Raw genomic sequence first — 24,042 nt, 5'->3', positions numbered from 1 at the left:
GGAAATGACGTCCGGCACGCCGGCCTCTAACCGCGCAAGATTTCGCAGAGATACGTCAAGCGTACTTTTCGCGAAGCGTGGAACAGGATTTACCTGTCAGCTTCGTCGCTAAACGCGGACGCGACGATCGCGATAAGTCACGGGTGTACTCGCACCTTTGCGCGAGAAATAAAGCACTAGTTCCTGTGTACAAGTTCGACGTATATCTATCTATATATCTATGAAGTCATTAAATTCTCTCGTAAATCTGGGACTTTGACGCAAATTTTTTTTATCTTCTTTCCATTTTGTCTTTCTTTTATAGTTTTCAAGTATTCTAATTTAAAGGATGTATCGGAAATCGATCTCTACAAAATAAATAAAATTTGAAAATGTGTTAATATTAACATTTTAAATAAACTATGAAAATTATACAAATGATATTATATTTTTATAGTTTATTTACTTTATTTGTTATAAAAAATTGAATTATTTCTTTACAACATTAAGAAAATTCTTACAATTTTTGTGTAAGCACTTTAAATATTCAAGATAATTTATTCAAAGTTTTATTGTGATTGTCTGTTTAATTACTTTGTAAGCAAATAAATTTTGTTTATTTTACGAAACTGGTCTCTGCATCGCAATGAAACTTTACATAAATCATCTTGAATATTTAAAATATTGTATTTGAATAAAAAATTTCAGATTTATTTTTCATTATTTCATTAATAATTATATTTTCATTAGAGTACTTTTCTTATTGAATTAACTTATTATCAAGATAAAAAATCACAAATTCAAATTTTTCTTACTTTCAAATGCATTATAGAACTCTAATTTTTTCATAAATTTTCTTAATGTTTTGAAAAATGTCCTATACATCCTTAATAAATTTTCACGTCAACCTTTTTAACGTTTTATCACATTTTTTATTTATATTATTACTCCTAGTATATTTTAATATCTTGAATTTTTATGACGTAATTTCTTTTTAACACTTTCTCGCTTATTTGGAAACAATTCCGAAAGTATTGTAAGACTAATGACAGTCTGCCGACGTGACAGGCAATTCGCCACAATGACGAAAAATTTCAGGAACGTCGAGCGGAAGAAGACTTCGCTCGTTATTAATCAGTCAAGCAGAAACCAGAATAGTGGCGCAAACAACAATAAATGACAGGGGGAAAAAAGAGGTCGGAGGCCGCGCAGATTTGCGTTCGAAACTGCACCGCACGTTTGATATTAGCGCGGTTACAGTTGCGTGATGCCGACGAATGGGAAGTTGACGCTGCGGCGCGCGATAGCGCGGTGGCGTGTACAAGTGAACGTACAATCGCGTTTTGTCCGCCTTGAAAATGCCAGTTTTGACCGTACTGTGACTAACGACGAGTTGGGAAATTGGGATGTCCTACGGACTTTTTTTCACATTGGGGATGGGAATGCGTCAGAATGAAAATTGAAATATATGACTACTCTCGCGCGGCTACAACTGAATATTCAAGAGAATATGTGAAAATTTTGTCGCCTGCAAAATCTCTTCATAAAAATTTATTTGCGGATACGTCAATCAGTGCGTCGCCGTCGTTGCGTTCTCTTTGCCAGAGGTACCAGAATGTCAATAGCCTTTAAATTGTAACTCACTGAAAGTACTTAATCTCTCGCTAATTAAATTTTCAGCGGAGTCTCTCTCATGAAAAATTCATTCATTTCTCTGTTTAATTCTAAATAAAGTTTAAATTTTATGGATTGTAATAATTATCAACATATATGTACATGATATTAGGAAATTTCGAATACTTGCTAATAATTTTATATTTATTGATCTTTTCAAGAAAATTTCATAGAAGTTTGTTTAATAGAAGAGAAAATTGTCGTGACGTTCAGCTAACTCTGAAATAAACAATGGCGCGGACGGTTCGTTAGGGACTTTCAACAAGCGAAAAGATGCACAATAGGTCTACCGAGAGCAATTTGTGAGATTTTCTGCTACATTCGGACGCATCCATGCTTTTTTTATTAGGTCCGACTGGATTCTCCGCTGTCTGCTTTTCCTACAGTGACTCGGGCTAAAACCGACAAACTGTCCGCCTCGGCAGTCTCGAAAGTTTTTAACGCCGCGAAAGAGAGAGAAAGAGAGACGAGTCGAATGGGAAAACTGCCGCAAAATAGGATTTGGAAGGTAGGAGTTCCCGGGGATTTGAGCGAAAGACAAGCGCTTTTATGCGTCTGTAGTGCAACGCGAGTAAACGCGCGCGCACGCGTAATATGTTTTTCTTAATCAACCGAGTTCTGGCGTTTTGTGCACGTATACGCATTGTTTCCCGAGTGAGGGTGGGTAGACACGTTTGCGCAATATCGCGAAGCACATTCAAGAGCTCAGAGCGCTATTCAGGTTAACTCCGCTATTCATATTTGCTGAAAATTCTCGGATATCTAGGTACGCTGCACGCTTCCACGATACGAAAAGATATCCAATAGCGAATAAGTAAGAATTTAAGTGAGCTCCACTCGCCGAACGATACGTGACCTGGTCGCGCTACGATTAACGTAATAAAAGCAAAGAGGAAAAGTAACAAAATGCATCGCGCCGCGCACCGTAACGTAACGATAAAAAAAGACGGCGACATTGATTTTTATCGGTTCGCCTTTGGCGACGAAGGTCGTATTTTTCATACGTATGCCCTTTCATATTTTAATTTCATGCAGGAAACGTAGTCAAACGCAGCAGACCGAGGATTTCGTGCACTGTCGCGTTTTGCATTCGCTAAGGCTGCCACATCGCATTCAAAGTCGCGGATGTGCAACAATGCCACCCACTCTAATTTAATGTGCAACGAACCCTTTTTGTCGTTATCTCTTTGTACCTTTGGGAGAACAATGAAGGCTCCTGAATTATTGAAACTGCTTCTTCGCATTCTGTCTACCCACTGACACACATCTTTTTGTGAAACATTGCTTTTCAAAATAGATCATTTTATTCGGACCTTAACTTTGAGGACAGAAACGAATGAGACTTTCTAAGAAGTCACGTGTTATTTTTCCATTTTTAGTACCTTTAGTAGAATTAGTTTACAATACTTTACATTAACAGTTATTTTTAGTGCAAAACAGAAAATTGTTGTTTCTAATAGCTTACTTATAGTTAAATTAAAATTTCTTAATTGAAATATTTATGTAAATAAAACGAAGAAATAATTTTTAATCAAGTTATTTTTTTGCAGTTCTAAACATTCAGTATTAAACTATTTCTATATTCAAGATAATCAGATTTTTTAATGTAAGGAAACAATGTTACTAGCTTATATATTTGTAAAATCGTTAAATATAAAAAATATAAAAATACAATATTATATATTTAACGTAATATGTCTACTTGAAAATAAATATTTTTATTTAAACAGAACAAACATATGCTTGCATCAAAATATATAGTTTTAAGAAAATATACTTTTTTTATTAAAAAAAAATTTTTTAATGTGTGATATAGTCCAATGGCAGATTTAGACTCGTCGAAAACAATCAAATAATCTTCATATGTACTTCCACAAAATCTTGTGAACTAGGATAATCTTGCTACTGCAGGAGAAGGGTTGGACAGTGAGCTAGAAAACTCATTTTCGTAAAAAAAAAAAAATAAAAAAAAATATTGAGAAATCCTCAATGGAAAGGTCAATGCTCTACAACGGGATGTAGGATCAATGAATAGAACACCTTGAAATAAAAAAACAAAAGGATGTTTAATCTGCGAAAGTTTTATCAACTTCACGTCTATTCGGCACAGAAATGCGATCGATGTATTATAAGTCGGTCGCTAACCAGAATAGAATTACGCAAAGCTATAATGAAAATCTCGACTAGACTCTCGCAAAACTTTTATGAATCTCGTCTAGACTTCTATCGCTCCTGGAGAATCACCGCGATCTCCGTCTACATATTCCAGGTAATCGTATTCCAAATCGTCGATCTCACAGTCATAAAAATCGTCGCTTTTGTCGGAGCGGTGGATGGGGGGGGGGGAGCGATAATCCGGAGCGCGCCGGATGTTCGTTGAACTGACCCGACCTGCATAAATAAGTTCTCCGTAAATCGGTCCGATGTCTCGCGGCGCAATCTTGTTGTCATCTCCACGTTCGCGGTCACAACGGTTCGATTTATACACCGAAGTTCGCGGCCGCGCGCGCGCGGGCCAATCGGCGCGCGGCGACCCGCGGCCGGCGCGCCAGCGGCCAATCGTACGCGCGCGTGTCTCCTCGTCGGCTCCTAGACGACGACGAGGCCAGCTAGGCGAGCCGCGCTGTACGAGAGTACGAGCGCGTCCGTCAGTCCACGCCGTCGTTCCGTACGGTGAGGAGTGTCTCGCGCGGTTTGCGCACTCCGCCGGGTTTTTCCTTCCCTGTCCTCGGTGATTCTCGCGCGTTTCCAGTTTCGTCTCGCTTCGGATTTTCCCCGTTTTCCGTCAAAGCCAAGCGAGTCACGTCTCGCCCGGTAGCCGAGACGGTTCCCGGATACTCTACGTCGCGCGTACGTGACGCGATTTGTAAATTGACGTTTGCGAAAGTGACACTGGAAGGAGGGAAAAAAAGGAATGAAGTGACTCTTGAGCGGTGAGAAACATCTTGACATTGATTGCTGGCAAGGAGAGAAGGGTAAGACGGACGGATTGCTGATACTCTAATTGTATCTGTTCTTTTCTCGCACCTCAAGATTGAACTTGCACGTTTCATCTCTCCTTGTTTTTCGTTCACGCTGAACAAAAAGAAACTGCATGTAGTTCGGTTCCAAACTGCGAAAAAAGAACAAAAGTATTGTGCATTTTCTCAGTCGTTTTCCAATTCACAGCAATCTCATTATCACATAAATCTCATTTTAAATATGAGTATACGTAAAATAGGGGGGGGGGGCTGACAGGTTATTTAAATTCTAAATAAATGACTTTTGGATCTTTTAGAAAAACATTTGTCGTTCATGAAAGAAGCCTTGAATGATGCTAGTTACACGACATCGTCTTTTACACGCTGATGATTCACGATCATCAACGGCACGGCAACGGTTCTCTCTTATTCCCCACTTCAAAACATAAAGGAGCATTTACGTTTTCACAAGAGACACGAATAATCCGTGAACGGACCGTGTAGTCCGTAAGAAAGGACATTGAATTGTTGCTGTTTCTATATCGCTTATTTACATCGACGTAATTCAAAAAACAAAGTTCACCAGTTCGAATATTTTGAATCATTAAAATTGTACAGTGTCATTTTTAATTCGAGATTTCGGAGTAATTGATTGTTAAGGAATTAGAGTAGAGGAGAAAATAGTACTGTGGCCACCCGTTTACATACAATATAACTTTGTTAATAATTAATATTTTTAATTGATGGAAACTTGATGATTATATTTATCAAACTGTTCTTTGATAGTTTTTAGATTCAAAGTTATAACATATTATATTGAATGGTATTTATAAAAACATGTAGCGATACTGCGTAATGGATCGAAGAGGAACAGTAATAGTAATATAAATCACGAGAATAAATTAACAAAAATTAGTTTTAATTAAAAAAAACAGTTTTTATAAAATTATATATTTATTCAAAATAAAAAGAGAATTTTGCAGATTGGGCGCAAACGTAGGTACGCACATGAGCCTTCCGCATATAAACTGCAATACTGAAAATCTATAATCTATGTAATGTAAGCTATAGATTAGCAGTAAACAGTCACCTTATCGAATAATTACTTCTATGTATCAAAATTTTGAAAAATTCTGTTATGATTTAACTTTGCATGACTCGAAATGTATACCGAATAAATAATTAAATAACAAAAAACATTCAAGTGAATAACGCTTAAGAAAAACGAGGAAGTATGTAAAAATGAGAAAGTATGTGTAATTAAATATTAAAATATATTTTGAAAAGATTTCGAAATGCTCGAAGGTATAAAAATGCTTTATAACAAATGTGTCGGTTGCGTATTGACATATTAGTGCTATGACGGGATGCTATTAAACAAATGATTCCGTAAATAATTACTAGAATTTGTCATTTAATATATAATGGACACATAACGAGTAATTATTTCCATTATTAGATGACGAATTCAAGTAATTACTTATGGAATTATTTGTTTAATGGCCTGTCGTTATGGCACTAATATGCCAATATGCAATAGCTGACATTTGTTATAAGACATATTTACTTAATTTATCAGCCCATAATATTATCTTCTCCTCTATTATTTAGTATATTGACTTATGAGAATTTTCTTTTTTTTTTTGCAAACGACTAAATGTCAATTGCGTCGTTTCTGTAGTAAATGAGCGACATATCCAGCGAAGGAATTCCGATTATCCGAGCTGGGTATACTTAGGGAACGAAAGAGGGCAAACATGAACTTTCATTATCATTATTTAGCAGATGTATATGTCAAAGCAAATGCGAATAGAACGATTCGCGTTTGGCTCGATTTCCTCACGACGCGGTAAATCAGAGACAATTCGTGTTCGATGTGGACGCGCATTTGCTGCTTTTCTTCTGTACCATCGTAATCGCATTCCGAGTTGTGAAAGCGTATAAATATTGAAGAGAAGAGATTTAAAAAAGTTCTTTGATTTTATCGACTTTATCAGCTATTTATTTTAATTTTTTTTTGTACGTGTTGTATATACAAGTGTCACAAAAGTCTCAAATTATTACATACAGCGAATCTGGCCGAATGCTGGTGTTCGTTACAACTGAGAAAAGGAACGTATGACCTCAGAACACGAACGTGCGAAAACTCGAACGTGCGTGTTCGTTCGCTGTTCGTTCGCAGATGTATAACCCAGCTCTAGGGAGCGACGCACGGAGGGGCAGAGGAAAATCTGTGAATGCAAAACCGGTTGCATTGAGAAGGTCAGTTACTGCATCGGCGCCACGTTCGTTCACACGAGGTGATCTTTATTTCGGCCACGTGTTTCCTTGGAAGGTCTTAGATTACCGTCCTAATTCTATAACCCCGCAGGCTCCGAGGTTCGTAGAACCTCGACCGGAATCGAACAACACGAATTTTTAACACGAGCCATTGATTGAGAGTTTTGAAGGCTGGTTTCTTTCTGAGCGCGTTTACTCGCGGTGACTTAGACCCTGCTCACAATGGAGGAATATTATGAATAGGAATTAGAGAATCAGTTTCCGCAATAAATACCGTAGATAAATTATATGTTGTGTCTTGTATGGCACATTTATGCCTCACATTTTACTCATATCTGTTGTGTATTTAATGTTTACTGAGAAAACTGATTCTAAAATTTCAATTTCTATTGCTAAGATCTAATATCCCTTCATTGTGTTCATGCCTTAATCATTTACATAAAACTCGAGACTTATACATTCTCAGATATTAATTACGTATTTTACATACGTAAGTTAGAGCGAATAAAATTTTAATAACGTCGATGAGGATTTTGGCCAATTTTACTTTTGCTGACCGCGTTTGAAGCGGCGCGTATGCTTGATCGAATAATAATCATTGTAATAGAGGTAGAAATGAAAAGGTTAACGATGAAAAAAGAATAATAAGAATAAAAAGTAATGAGAAACATTATACTAAAAAAAAATCAATAAAAGAAAGCGTTATTCTATTAGAATCATTCTATTACATGCATTAAATCGACGTGGGGTGCGCGAGACCCATCAGTATAAAAGCGCTTTCGTGTGAGGGCAAGACATATGTGGTATTCTAGGATCAATAGAGAAAGAAAAGATGAGGACGAGTCGACCTAAAGGAGGGCTTCGATGGATCTCGTTTGAAACCTCGAAGGCCAAGGCTGCCGCTTACGCCGAACTGCTCAGGAGAGAGAGAGAGGGGGGGGGGGCTGAGTAAGACAGAAACCGGAATAAAGAGAGAGAGATGAGCTATCTGACGTGGGCGAGCTCTGAAGACTCACAAGCTTGAGCGTTGCTGAAAGAGAGAAGGAGAAAGACAGGCGAGAAAGCGAAGAAGGTAAGGGATTACGTAAGGTCTCGTGCGAGAACGAGAATTGAAGGAGAACTGCCGCTTTGGAATGCAGTTTGCAGATTTGTAATGATTACATAGCCAGAGCGCGTCCGTGACGCTCGACCTTTAATCTTTTCGGTGTGCTATCTTTTTTCAATGCGCGAGTTTTTTTTTTTATTAAAAATATTTTTGGAAATTGTTATTTACCTCCGGCACGAATAGTCTCGAGGCATTTTTTATCGTGACACTTAATTTAATATTAAATTTTTTTAAGGGGTTATTATTAAATTATTTGATGTATTATAATTTTTTCCTCTATATATTATTTATACAATATAATATATTGTATGAGTAAAATACAGAATATATTATATTCTGTATAATATCTCTACGTGAAAATGTCTCTTTACTAGCAAACTATCAGCTGCTTTAGCAATAACCGTCGCTAATCCTAATTGAATCTGGTTTTGCCATGTTGCGCACAACGTTGCAGTAAAGGAGAGCGAATTGCTAATCTAGGATTAGTTAATATACAGTCGACGTAAACTAGCTTAAATAGACAGTATTAATCTTCCATCGACGGTTGGAAAGTCTCTAGGTATACTGGGACGAGGAACTAGGAACTATAATTAGCGAATATTGGTTAAATGGGCCATCATTTAATTAGTGTACTGATTCAAGTAATATATTCACTGATTTAAATTCAGTGGTATTGCGTTAACCGTAGAGATTCGTCAAATCTTTTGATTTTCAAAACATTTTATTCCAAACGGTTATTAAATTATTAACTGTTATTAAAAAGTTTAATTTTTTTTTAAATAAATCTCTCAACTTTGTTATATTTTATTATTTTTCTTTCTGTTAAATATGAAAGTATCAAATTTAAATCAATTCCTTTTAGTTAAATAACATTTTATTTTTGTTAACTTTTATGTGGGTCGAAGTTCATTATTCTCACACAAAATATGTAGTCAAAAGAACTTTATCTAATCAACCTATTTTTGTGATTAAATTAGTTCCAAAATAGTGTTCGTATTAACGTAGTATGCACCTTTTAAATAATAAATTTGAGTCAAATTTAACATTTTAATATTAACTTGTTTAATTTTATTGTTTTTTTTTTTTTTTAGTTAAATTGACAATTGATATAAAAATAATTAAAAATAATTTAAATTAGGTAGAATTCGACATCATGAAACTTTAACAATATATGATACCATTAATTTCTTCTTCGAAATCTCGTTCGTGAAAATTCCTTTATTTCTGTACACTTTCAAATGGAAAATTTCTCGATGTATTGAACCATGTACTTCTTAGTTTTTCGTATCGTCAATCGAAAATGACTCGATAGTTTCGCCATGTATCCATTTACGCGTGCCAAAAATAACGTACTCTCGAGAGATTTGCTTGCGGAGGTTGTGCGAGCGTGTACCCAATCGTGCAAGCGTGGTAGTCGCCTGTTACTTAACGTGCCAGATGTCCGTTTCGTTATACGGTGTCGCATTGGTAATTTCGTGGATTGCGAGAGGAGGACGCGAGATCCGCTTGATATATCTGAAAGTCTGTCGGCTCGCGATTGCGAAGCCGCGGCGACGTGGCGCACGAATTATACGCCTCCGTGTATTACGGTTCATTTCCTACGGCTTGCATATACGGCGAGAGAGCCAGAGAGAAAAAGAGAGAGGCAATCGGAAAGAGAGAGAAATGAAAAGAAGTGGCTCAATCAATGCAATCGCAATTCGTATTATAAGAAACAGCTAAAAAGTGAGCAATATAATATAATTGATGTAAATTATTATAATCAATTAGAATTTACATTTAATACTATAAGATTAACTTGAGATGGACGTTTCGGTTTTACTTGACTTTTTCCAGCATCTTAAAATTGGCCATAGTTATGCAAGAAACGTCCAATCCATGAAATTATAATTTTTGAATTATTGTAATCATTAAATAATCCGTATATTTTTTTACATTAAACAAAATGATCCAAGCCTAATATGTGTCCAAAACCAATAAATCAATTTTTACTATATCTACATTTTTAAATCACATCAAAGATTATTTGAAATTTTCTTGAAACGGAAGATCATTACACGTGGGTTGGACGTTTCTTGTTACATAAATGTGATCAATTCATCCTGAAAAAACAACGTAAATGATACAATATATCTTTCTAAAAATTAACAGAAGTCAAATATACAGAAAGCTTGTTTATTAACGATGGAAGAAAACCAACAAACGTATGACCATGGTAAAGTCGCTTACACAAACGTATTAAGACCTTTGTTTTTTCAAAATGATTTTTCATTATCTGGTTATTTGCAGTGTTATGGAAAGTAACATTTTAAAATTTCTATCGATAGTCGTCAAAGTTATTAGAAGATGATGATGGGTGCAAGGAATGCAGACATTCCTTAGACAAGACATGAAACTGCGAGAGAATATAAAAGAGAATGGCATTTGCAAAATTCGTATCCAATATTTATTCGTCAGAGAAGTGTGGTATTCCCGGATTCGCGATTAATATAATATCACATGTCATAAACATCGCCGTTAACGGTTTAAATAGCTCTAATCGGAAATATCGACTATTTATTACGCTTATCGTATTGACGAGTAGTCTCTGAAGTGTCTGCGATAACTACACTTCCGTTTCAACGCGCTTCACGCCTTATCACGTAGAAATTCGCGTAAAATCGCGGCAGTTTTCCGCGTAACTTCTTGCTCGACCTATCGATATCTCATCGTTTTTTCTCTACATGCTCTTTCCCGCTCTTCCCCTTTCTAATTTATATACCGTGCGCGAATATCGATCGGGAAAAAAAATTTAATAAAAATTATTAACGGGCGGGGGGCATTATGAATACCATGCATAAATGAAATGACACACGATCGGATTCATTCTCGTTACTGGCGGTGTGTGTGCGGTGTCTGCTTGACTTGCACTGCGCTTGCTTAATTGACAGATAACACTATCGTCGAGGGCGAGAAGTCGGCTATTAGGATAAAAGCTGACGGATTATGTAGCGCTGCCATTGACCTGTCGCACTGATTAGTAGGATGACATTTGTCGCGTTTATCTTGATACTTGTCGTACTTGACTTATCTACACAATATACCTGCCGTCAAGTCTTTCAATAAGTATCTGTACACAATATTATCAATATTGCAATTTTGCTTTTTTTATAGATAGTTTTATCGCAAGACAAATAGACACAAAAGAGGCAAAAGAGAAAGTTACAAGAGAGATATTTATTTAGTTTAATTTAAGAAACTATTTTGCATAGATTTTAATTTTTTGTTGAGTACTTAAAATACTGTTAGAATTTTGTTTCGAAATATTTTATTTTTTGCTCCTTCCAATTATTTTATTTGTAAATGTATAGCAGTAAAATAGAGTATCTTTTTAACATGGAGTTTTTTATTTTGCGGACTATTTAGTATTGTTCGATTGGAAATTGAACTGTCCGATCACTTGAAATTTTTTTGTCAGATCTCCGTTGTTTTCATTAATTTCACTCGTAAATCGAGAGAGCGTATCCATCCTCCTGTCTACATGAAATATGAGCCTCCGGGTAAGATAAAGTGTTTACTTGAAGCAACTAAATAATTACGAAAACTGGCCTTCTCCCCCTAATGAGACGTGTCGAAATAATAACGATACACCGTATATGTGTGTGTGTGTGTGTGTGTGTGTGTGTGTGTGTGTGTGTGTGTGTGTCGGTATAATTGTTCCGTGTAAATGGACCACAACACAGGCCACTCATCGCGCCTGTCATAAATCGTGACGCCCCTAACTAACGTCAGCGTGAAACTGTCGTCACACTGCACACACGCTGCTGCGCGATAATTGAACGCGCGGCGCGCAAAGTCATCACTTTGCCTGTAAATTATTTTTTATCACAGCGCGTGTTGTTTCCCCGGGGATATTACCGGGCGTATATACGCTCTTCGGTGCTTCGCGAGAACCACGGGCTATCCCATGCGTGCGTTATCACCCGAAATATACGAGCCGCGTATCGGTAACGCTGGTTTTCGGTAACGCTCGTTGGCTCGCGCGCGCGCGCATTTGCGCTGAGTTTCGATCGCTTCTTTGTTTCCCGGTTCACCGGGTAACGTGCAAATTTCATTTCGACGCGACCCGTCAAAAACGCGTCTGCGAAGTGATTGTTTTGCGATATTAAAGGATCCTTTATTGAATTGTCGAGGACGCGGGAAAGTCAAATTAAATTAACGTGGAATTTTTAACGAAATCACCGCCCTTGAGTACATTATATATAGATGTATTACAAAGGTCTTGTTCATAGCGGCATTTCTCGAAGTAACATTTCGCATACTTTCAATTGCGCTGTTAAATATTAAAGAGCGAAATTTGAACCAATTCCTTGAGTTGAATAACATTTTGTTATTTTTAACTTCTGGATGCGTCGCAATTTATTAGTTTAATACAAAATATTGTAGTTAAAAGAACAATCTCATTAAGCAGTGTCTTTATTTTATGCATCTAGTAAATAACAAATTGAAGTCGTATTTGACATTTTTACAATTAATTTGTTTAACTTGATTGTTGTAGTTTAAATTGACGGCATATTATGCAGGAGCAACGGCGACCTATGAATATGATTAAAACGAGGGGGAATTCACAACCCAAAATTTTGTACACCAATGCCGATTTTTGGCATTGCTGTAAAACACTGCCGACATTTTTGTACACTGCCGACAATGCTTATTGTTAGTCAATGCCTACAATGCCGTCAATCCTATATTAAAATTAAGGCAATGCCATGCAATTATGAACACTACCGCGTGCCCATTATCATACGCCAATGCCTGCACAAGAATTCTAAAGCTTTCCCGAAGTATTCAAAAATTTTTGTGCTCAACCCCATGATCGAAAAACCGACTCTGAAGTGAGCTCACCACTCCCCAACCACTGACGACAATGCCGTCAATATTATAGGTCACTGCTTACTTTTTTCGGCAGTCCACTGCCGAAATTTTGTACACCAATGCCGGCTGTGAATTTCCCCTCGGATTAAAAGTAACTTAAATTGAATAGAATTCGACACTGTACGAATTCAACGGTGTACAGACAAACATGTTTTTTCCACGATTTTCTACGTTACGCTTTCATTTTTTCAATGATAATGAACTTTCCATCATAATATTGAAACAGTAACCTGTGACGCAGTTTCATACACGGCAGAAAGTTTTTAATAGATTAATGGGAAGAACGATTGCGTAACAAGGATGAGGGGAAAGGGAGAGAAGTACTTGTTCTCATCAATCATTCTTCAAACAAAACGGTTTCCACGAGTAGCAATTATTTTGCAACGGATATTGACGATGCGAGTGAAATAGGGGAAATGTGAAGTGTATTTTATGATCGCGATGGACGGTATTTCTTTGCTATCGTTGCGTTTTACGCGTATGAAAGTCACGCGCTCGCGCTCAAACGATAGCGATTCACGCCTTTCATAGCGCTCGCATAATCCGAGCTAACGTCGAACGATTCGTCGTTACCATTCAGCCACTTTCTGCTTCCCCATTATATCATGAGCACGTCGTGGAAAATATCTTGTGGGGTTTACGTCCATTCATCGACGATGACCAAATTGCGCATTGTGTCGTTTTATTAGTTTGCCCGGATAAATAGATTACACTCTTTACGTGTGTTTGTCGTTTCAGCGCGGTTCTAATTCTCACAACGTATTGAAGTTTCAGGAGACGATATTGAACGCGACTGACGTTCTTCCGATTTGTTAGAAACTTTAATTATTACGGACGTTCTATTGGGAAATTTATCGGGAAGTCAATATTATAGAATTGCTTATTATAGAATACGATACTTTTAATCATTGTTTATACATCAATTAACAATTTGTCAGTAAAATTTGATTGTTATTAAATTCTTCATTTTAAAGAGAGATATTAGTATTCATTTTCAAATTTTAAGAATGTATCAAATATATAGTCCCTGCAAAATAAAAAAAATTTAGAAATTTATTTAATATCGACACTTTAAATAAACTGTATGCATATTAAAGTTGTGCGAATAAAATTATATTTTTATTTAGTAACATTTTTATAGTTTATTGGCTTTGTTATTAAAAATTAAATTATTTTTACAACATTAAGACAAATCTCAATTTTTTTTGTGTAAGCACTTTAAGTACTCAAGATGATTTTTACAAAGTTTTGTTGTGATTGTTTGTTTAATTACTTTGTAAGCAAATAAATTTTGTTTTCTTTTACAAAACTGATCTTTGCATTGCAATAAAACTTTACACAAATCATCTTGAATATTTAAAGCACTTAAATTTAAAAAGATTTTTATTATTATTTTTTATTTTGTTATTAATTAGATTTTTATTAGAGCACATTGTTTACTTCTTATTGAAATAATTTTTTATCCAGATAGAAAATCGCCGCAAAATTTTTTCTACTACTTTCAAATGCAATATAAAACAATTAGTAATTATTTCATAATTTTCTTAATATTTTGAAAAATGTCTTATATATTCTTAAATTAAAATTTTGTTAAAAAAAAACATTTTATATAGAATTAAATTATAATGATATACTGAACAAATTTTAGATATTCAGCTTTAAAATTTAATTTATTCCAAAATTGCTTAATTTTACTTTTATTCTGTCATTTTGTCATAATTAATTTTTAATATCAATCACGGTTTTGTAAAATAAAAATTATTTAATTTATTAATACAATTTTTTACATATTCTCAGAGGATGGATATTATAAAAGATTGAATTAGGTTACACTGTCTCTCTGCGAATATTTCCCCTTACAATCAAATCCGATATCATTCTCGGTCGTACAGCCTCAAGTATTAGTCTCAGCACCTAGCGATCTGCAGAATGGCACGAGTTTGGGCTTTGGTATGGCACGATCGCAATCGTTATTCCGTATACGAGTCCACTTTATCACTGCTCGCTTACGATGGCAGGCGCGCGTTTAATCGCATCCGCCGGCCTCACGGATCGCGGATTGTTATCGGGGCCAATTACGAGCCGTCGACGGTCGCTTTAAATTGACGACGACGATGAAGACGACGTTGGCATTTGCGGTAGCGGCACCTGCTTCGCACTTATACGACCGCATTGTTTACGTGCACTCCCACGCCAATGGCACACATATCGCACGACGCAGATCGGTCGACGCAGGAAACACATTAACATATCTTTGACGTTATTTAGACTTAATTACGCGCACAATGACTGATAATGAAAGTAATCGAGTCGAAAATAGAAAATGTGCTGCCAATGTTATTTTCCAATTGAGCCTCTACTAAAGAAGAGTTAAACTTAAAAATCTTTTGCCATTTCGCGTCTGTAATTTAAACAAATCACGATTCCAATTTTAATATAGTCTGCATATTAAGTACCTCGCTTTAGTCGTTGTGAAAGATTAAATTATACCTGCTTTTGTTCATTCTTATTCATTATTCGAACTTTGCATTGGATGAGCGTTTCTCTTTCGACTTTCCGGGGCGTTGATTAAGTGAAACGAGAGAATCATATTGAAAATAAAGCGCGTATTTCAGTCGGGAGTTCCGGTACGTCTCGTGGTTAAAATATGCCCGAACTTTCCAGCCGACGCGACGATATAAGCCGGCACGTACACTTTATATTCCACGTACGTACACTTTATTTACGTGCCCTATGTGCCCTTAGAGAGTTTGTAGACGGGAATAAATAACTAACTCGTCTATTTATTACGCGGTCTTATAATTACCGTTTATTTTATAGGAGTTCTCGAGGGACACATCGCCTTAGAATCTCCTGACAGTGAGTCGGTAAAAAATACTACTGATCGTAACAATGCTACTAATTTGACTTTTAAATCATTAAGGATAAGAAACTCTTTCATGAGCTCTTCATTCATATTTATTTTCTATTAGTTACCTAACAAAATCTTTTAAAGAATTATGTTTAAGTTATTTTTAAAGTATATTTAAAGTATTTTTTAAAAATACTTTTTACACTCTTTTTTTGGACACTTGTATTAAATAAGATATTAAAGTTTCTAGTTTCAGAATTTCTATGCATTAGGCTCTGCGCTTATTAAAAAAATATTAGTTATTAGAAATAGGAATTAAAGTTTTAGAATTAGTTTTCATAATGAATATTAAACGAAACGCACAATGGATACGAATAAGACGCAAAACATAAATGTGTCGTACAAGGTACAACATGACTTATTATTTATCTATAGTGTTTCATTGAGAAAACTGATTCTAAAGTTTTGATTCCTGTTCCTAATATTTAATATTCCTCTATTAGGTCCAGAATCTTCAACTTTCTTAGACTTCATTCATATACATATAATATATTGTATATGTCGTCTTGACAACGTATTTTGTAGCTACTGAATTAATCATTGTGATTTGCAACCGGCGGCAGATTGTTCTCAAGCTTTGCATATCGCGTGGCGTAACCCTGAAGTAATTTCGTGTCGATGACAATTAAAAATTCATTGATTAAACAAAATGGATGTATCAAATGGATTTACTCCGTATGAAATTCATGATGAAATTATTCATTTATTCGATGTTGACACATTTCTGGTACGCACATGCTAACAACGAGTAACTTGTGATTAGTGATATACGATGGTTCAGTAATATTGAGAATTAATATTTCGATATGCGTACAACGTGTACTTTTAAGGGGATGTAGCAAGAAGAGTGAGTACATCTTCCGGTGTAATTCATGCGGTATAAATATGCATGACATACCTTCTCCGACTATGAATACTACGTAAATATCTCGGAAGAAGCGTACTTGAAAAAATGTCATATTTGATACTCCCGAGTGGCACAGCATTTACTACACTCGGTATACAATATTTCTCAGAAAATCGGATGTTAATTTTAAAAATACATTCTTCGACGAATATGTAATAAATGGAATAATTAAGGTGTACGGTAAAATAGTAATTGAATACTAAAATGGATCATTTTGAAATTATAATAGAGAAATATTATGTCAGATAATATTTCTCCAATATTTGTGAAGGGTATTTTTCAGTTTTCATTGAAAATAGATAAAGAAATTTGAAAAATTGGCGCAATCTGTTCATTCCGTGTTTGTTTTGCGGTTTTTTTACACATAATCCACTTTTTTCTATTTTACACGAAAAAGAGCGTAATTTAAGTCCATTTTTCTAACAGCGCAACGTGACACTGCACAGAGGATTAACGTAAGCCTGATAAAGAATAAAAATCGGATCTATGTGTATGTATGTGTGTGAAAGATTTGAATTCTCATAGTTTTGCCAAACGCTGTCAGATGTATGACAATAAATCTAAAAAAAAATCATTAATTCTTATATAATTATTGATGAAAGGATGTGTGATATATGTACATAGATTGTACATTATACATTTTATATGAAGTTTTTTACATATTTATTTAAAAATTTACATATTAATTTAGCTTGTTAGTGCTCATTACATCTTTGACCGATAAGTAAAAAGTTATGTATAAATATGTAGGAAGACAGTTTTAAGTATTATATTATTAAAGAAATTAATTGCAAAATTATCATAGATATTTTTTTAATAATTTTTATTTCGTTTTAATAATATGAAACGAGATAAAAATTATTATTATTAATATTAATACTACAATCAAGAATATGAAGGTAATAAAATTAATAGTAAAACATAATGTAGAAGTTTTCTTTAAAACTTACCAAAGTTTATATTCAAACTTGTTGATAAAAAATATATAGGAATACAAGAAATACAAATATTTATGTTTGCAAATATTTTTTAAATGTTTTGAAACGCGTCAGTGTATTTTCTTATTGTTTTTACTGTACACTCTTTTTTTTTTATTTTCTTCTGCTCGATATCACGAAATATGAAACATGCGAATACTGTGGTAAAAAAAAAAACCATGCCTTTACTGTCTCGCTTAATTACGTTTCGAAACCTTGCGGTATTGTGTAACATTTTCTAAAAACGTTTGCCGATCGATATCGTCCATTAATCGCGCGCATATGTATATGTTCGCGATTGATTATCACTAGCCGGTATCATGGCATTTGATATTTTAATGAGTCATTGTATCGCAAATACACGTACATCCACACACGTGCTGCTTTAATTTTTACAGGAATGTATAGCAGTTGAAAATGCATAAAGCAATCGGAAAGGGCACGGCGTGTTTGAGTTTAAAACTTGTTGTTAAAACTGGATATTCATGGCTCGCGCAATTATAAAACTTGTTAAATACAAAAATTAATAAAATAAAAACACGTTTGCGATGTTTCTATTCGCGTTGAAACATTCACACATTCAAGTTCAAATCATTGAAGCATAGAATTCTGCAACGCACACATTTTTTGTATGGCTTTGCAAAATTCATTAAATTGTATCTATACTTAAATGCAAATACGTTGCTATACAAATGCGTTTCTCTCTGCTAATGTTTTTATCCAAGTTTCCACGGAAAAAACAATTTTGCTGAAATACAGATCTGAAAATAATTTTATTGAACCATTAAAAGATTTATATTGGACATTTAAGCTAATTGTTAAAACTTTTTGCAGCAGCGTCATCATGCTTGAATGTCTCACATAATAATTTTTGATCAATATAAAATTATATTCTGTTCTGTATTTAGTTAAATTTTTATATACTACAGTAAAGTTGTTCTTTCCGCATGAAAAATTACCGTCACTTATCCAAAGAAAAGCTTTGCTAAATGAAAGAACTTTTTATTGTTAATGAAAAACTTCTAATTACGGAGACGTGTTATTTCTTAAAATATTTTTGTCACTGATTTTAATTATAGCGTTTGTAATAATAGACATAAAGAGCTTCTAAATGTATTTTGTACTTGCAGAGATAATTTGACAGCTAAGCCTCACATTTTTACGTTTTGTCAGAAATTTAACGGGATAATCTTGATATCTTGCATCTCTTATGTAATACGATCGATAGCCGTCTTTTGAAAAAAAATTGCCTATAAATAACCAGGTTTTTTTTTCATTACCGTTTATTTAAACTGCTTTTATAATCGCATGTTTCATTCATTTATACAGAAAATATAGCCTCTTAAAAGTCAAGACAATAACAATAAAATTTTATATTGCTATAAAATTGTCGTGTCTTCTAAGAAAATAAGAGTTCCGAGATAACGTTCGTGCTATACATAATACTATACGTATGATTTTATAGAACGATTCAATCGTATCCGCGCGCTTGTGCCAGATATTGTACCTGTGCCGCTACTCGGTATCGTATATATCTCGTATATCGCGCTGATTCGATAATTCAGATTCTCAATGCGAGACATACGCGCCGCCTCTGTTGCGCAAAGCGAGCATGGTCGCGAATTGCGCAACGTGAGGCTGACACGTGCCGGAGGTGGACAAGTTGGAGAATTGATCCGAGTTTAATCTCGCATTGTGCGAATATCGGTTCGCCAAAGGAAACTGGATGCGACGTACATACGTCTCGTGCCATACGTATCGTCGGTACACTCATCGTACACTGTTCAGTCAGCTGCAACGCATGTTGCAACGCGAATGCACTTTTTACATACTTGCCGCGTCCGGGTACTTAACAGGCGTGAACCGCATTCTTCTCGTGTCGCGCAATAATTCCACAATAATCTATCCGATAAATTCGAAAGCAGCGCGATTCGTTCCCGTTGAACGATTTCTTTTGCGCGTGCAACGTACTTATATAATTTCAATTTTAGATTTCAGGAAAAACAGTATTGAAAATTTCAAGGAGTTGCGACAAATAGACCGCAATATATAAAAATATTGACGCGCGTTGTATATGAAATGACTTTTTTAGACTGCTAGATAATTCTCGAGGATACGGAACGTGTAATTGAAAAGTTCTCTTTAGCGATGTTTTTTTATACGTTATGTCTATGTATATTTTTACACTGTAGCTTTTTCCATGATAGATAGTTTAAACAAGAAGTTAATGCGTTTTCATATACTATCCTAATGTTCGATTTTCTCAAGTCGATAAAAGCGATCGTTATTAGAGACGGGCGTAACGATTCTTGGAGTGTTAATGATACAACGACTTTTACGACTACGAACACGGTGTTTCCGATTAATATTAAGGACTTTGTTATCTGGACTCCGTAGGCATCGTAAACGCACACGCGATCCGTGCGTCCGCGAAATAATTCCGTCGTCGTCTCGTCGTCGTCTATATCCAGTGTGTTTAAAAGGCGTTATTTACAATGCACGATTATACCCTGCGCGATATACCTGGCACGATTTCGTGCCGTCTGTCACCGCGTTTGCTAGCACGTAACGCGATAATTCGCGTTCGTCCGTAATCGCCATTAAACGCCTACAAATGGTCGCGACATATCAGGGTCCGCCAGATAGTCATCTATTTTATTACACGTAGACACGTCTAAAATATACAAATGTATCAGCTGACTTTCAGTTTATTTTGTTTCCAAGATACCTATTGTTAGATGCGCAACAAAAGGTCGTTTCTTTTTTCCGAGAAAAATTTTTTAAAAATTCCGATCCATTTCTATCTGTAGAACAAATTGGATGAATAAATGTGATTTTGTAGTTTTCAACTTAATTGGAAAAAAAAATCACGAAATTGAAGACTGTGTTTGCATTGATATTTAGACACATATAATTGAGAATTGTCGGTGCGCGTGTTACAAAGCTAACTTTTACTTTACAACTTATGGAGATGACGTACGATTGTTCCATTGCATGTAAATGTCAGGCGATGCTACCATCTGACAGGTCGCTGCTTCGCGATTCCAGTTATCTCTTCTATCGCTTCTTCGTTCCGTTATCTGTGGAGGGTGCAAGATATATAGGGTGATCCAGATCTACCAAATTACTTCTTGATTTAATCTTTAATCGAAATTTTACGGTACATTATTTTTTAACAACTATTAATGTCAAATGTTAATTGGCAATTAGTATTTTAATAATGCCATAAAATACATATTTTTCTATTTAAATAAAACTCAATTTAATTTTATTATCTCTTTGCATTCTGATCTATTTTTACTCATACTTGAAATGTTATTTACTTCTTGGCAATTTTATTGAGGAAAGAACAAATACTTTTGTGAATTTTTTGATCGGAGAAGTCGTGAGCGAAGTTCCGCACACCCTGTGCATTCGATCGGTTTTAGGGGTCAATCGATTCGCGACTTGGAACCGGTCCAACCTTCGTGACATGGCGGAAGCAGTTCTTCTGTATAACCGATGCCTCTCGCGGGTTTTCGGCCGTTCCATCGAGCGAACGGCGGAAGCTGCGGATAAAGCGAACGAAAACTCGATTTCGTTGAGTCGTGCCCAAGGGCGGTTCTCCACATATACGGTGTTCATAAGAGAACCGAACGAACTAAATATAAAAGACTTTGTCTAAAAATGTGACGTGCAGAAATGTACTTATATAAAAAGAACAGAGACAGAACGGTATATAAATAAATATACGAGTAAATTTGCTAGAGCACTTTATTAATGCAACATTAAAACGTTAAGTCAAAAATATTAAAATCTAGAAATAATACAAATTATATTTGTATTATTAAAATTCCTTCACGATAAAAGCTACTATTATTAATTTAGTAGTCTTATGTTATTATACACAATTCTTAAATCAATCCTGAACTACGCTGATCAAATTGAGCCTAATACAACTACATTCGCAGGCGTAATTTTGTACTCTTTTAGTAAGAGTTTCAACTGAAAAGAAATTTAAAGTTTGTGTTTTTTTTTGTTTGGTGTAATAGTCAAACATTCTGAAGCTAAAAAGTAATCATTAATTACAAATAACAAGAAGCAGAATATATAACAGAAAAAAGTTTGTAGTAACAACTCTAAGTAACAAAAATATTTTATTTTATTTTTCGGCATTTTAACTTCAGGGTATTTTTTTTTCTAAATATGTAAAAGTAATCTTGTGCCACCTAAGAAATATTTGTAATTGTTGCAGGGTATGTTTGTACTTCGCCAGTAGTGGGATTCTATAACTCCTTAGCGACAATTCGGTATCGTTACAGCGTCGTTGCGCAGATATTATATAATACATGGTAGTAAAGCTGCGCAACGACACCCTAGCGATATCCCTAGTCGTTAAGAGTTACAGAATACGGTCCCAGTGCAGGTAATGGTTTAATACAATACTGAAGATATATTATTGATAATTACACGACTTTGTCTTTTTATCTTTATAACAAATTTTTACTAAACCCAATCGACAGATTAATGAGTAATACGAAAATGGGGATTTTTCTGAAAATTCTTATGCTGAATATATTTTTCGATTGCAGTGCTGCACGTATAAAATAATTCCTAAGGGCGGTTCGTGTTTCTCGTATTATTACCTAAAGATTGAGGATTAGAAGTGGCCTGAAACGTGTAGCAGAGATCACTCCTCGTTTAGCCAGACTCTATCTCTTTCTTTTCTTTGAGAGAAAGAGTGAGAAGAAGAATGAGGGAGGGGAGGGGGAAGCTCGAAGATCGTAGATTTCGCTTTTGGCTTGATTACGCGATAAAACACGCCGTGAACGAAGGGAATATCTCCTCGACGTTCGAGTCGAGCGCCATGAATAAAACGTGTCGGAACGACTTTTCGAATCGAATTTCCTGTCCAAGATCCGTTTGTTTATCACGTACCACGCCGTCGATTCGTCCATTAAAACAAAGTCACAATAAAAAGGTATATTCGTTTTCTCGTCCATCCTCTTTTTCTCTATTTGTGCAATATCGCCAAATTGAAATGACTGTGAATCGTTCATCGGGAACATAAAAGAAAGAATGCGTCAAAACTGAGAAGCGAATTTATTTGGTTAAAAATTGATACATTATTGTGAGCAAGAAGTATTGGTTATCTGAAAACTGTCGTTGTCAATGTTCTATTTTGATTTTTCACTCTAATTGGTTCGCTCTCTATTATTACTAAGTATTAAAATGCATTATTAAATAATTGGTTTTTCGTCCAGGGAAAATTAAAAAAAAATCTGTTCTCGCTTCTTTTTTTCCTACTTTTAAAACCTCTTGAAAATTTGTGACTGAAATTGCATGAATTAAGTTTGGGAGATTCGACTATTATTGTCCATTTCGAAGGATTTTCGAACAACGCTCTAAATTGAACGTAACTCGGACTTTTGTTCGGTAATGTACCGGCGCCGAAAATCGAAGTCGGTTCCTACTCGATACCCTCGTACCGGGTTGTCTGTGATGCCCGACGTTTAATTGAATCTGCCTGCGACAAGGGACGCGATCGCATCGCCCAATAGGACGCGTTCATGTTTTGCGAGAGAATCGCATTAGCCCGGGTTTTGAGTGTACCTCGAGAAACGGGAACGTTCCTTTTTAAAGGGAAATAAATCGAACTTTGTATTTCAGTTATTTATTCAATGGTTGCTCTCACAGTATTAAAAATATGCCGAAATAAATTTAAATCTCTGTAAGTGTACCAGTTAAATATTTGAAATTTAGAATTTCTCATTTTCACAATCATAACGTAGAAATTTCAGATTTTTTTACACTCGTCCGTTTATTTATTTATTTATTTTTTCCGTAAAAAGTGTTCGGAAGCCGGCACCATGAACAATTCTAATATCCGCAATATTAAGAATTTATGTATTCAGCTGATGCAAGAGTACGAATATTTGTATTTTTTTTTTTTTTTTTGACTTTATAAATTTATTGGAGATACGTATGTGAGGCTTCATGTAATCTATCAAATGTAGGAGAGGAGGTAAAGGCCATTCGTTTGACAAATAAATTTTATTGACTCAATAGATAACTCTGTGTAACTTGTCTTTCGCGTATAAATTCGTGGAATATATCGCGCGTTTACCTTTTTCTTGTTTAAAATACAGGTCATCGTGTAGGCGGTGCTGAGGAAAAAATAGCACGCCTTCATTGTCATTATGGCCCTTTCGGTCGGTTTTTTGCGTGCAACCCTCGTTGCGCTTTAATCCCCGACCATTATCATATCGCTCGCGTTACAGCTACAATTTGTTTCCTTTGGCTTTTAAACGAGTCACCGCTCTATTCGAACCGATATACAAATAAGAAATTTTATA

The 24,042-nt window shown here is 35.3% G+C and overlaps 1 protein-coding gene across 4 annotated transcripts in view; it reads left to right on the top strand.

The window, feature by feature from the left end:
* Positions 1–24,042, top strand: part of LOC105195967 (beta-1,4-N-acetylgalactosaminyltransferase bre-4) — a 143,207-nt gene that overhangs the window by 24,453 nt on the left and 94,712 nt on the right. Inside the window, exons 1-2 of one of the 4 annotated variants that reach the window (XM_039455492.1) lie at positions 4,285–4,628; positions 7,706–7,965. The exons of 2 other annotated variants lie outside the window; for them this stretch is intronic. The gene's annotated coding sequence lies outside the window, so the exon portion shown is untranslated. Of the gene's footprint in view, positions 1–4,284; positions 4,629–7,705; positions 7,966–24,042 lie in introns of those variants that run through there. One more of the 4 variants, XM_011161638.3, reaches the window with a different exon arrangement.

Source organism: Solenopsis invicta, chromosome 12 (genome assembly GCF_016802725.1).
Source record: "Solenopsis invicta isolate M01_SB chromosome 12, UNIL_Sinv_3.0, whole genome shotgun sequence".
In the NCBI taxonomy this organism is placed as follows: Eukaryota; Metazoa; Arthropoda; class Insecta; order Hymenoptera; family Formicidae; genus Solenopsis; species Solenopsis invicta.
This window is presented reverse-complemented; position numbering and strand designations above follow the sequence as displayed.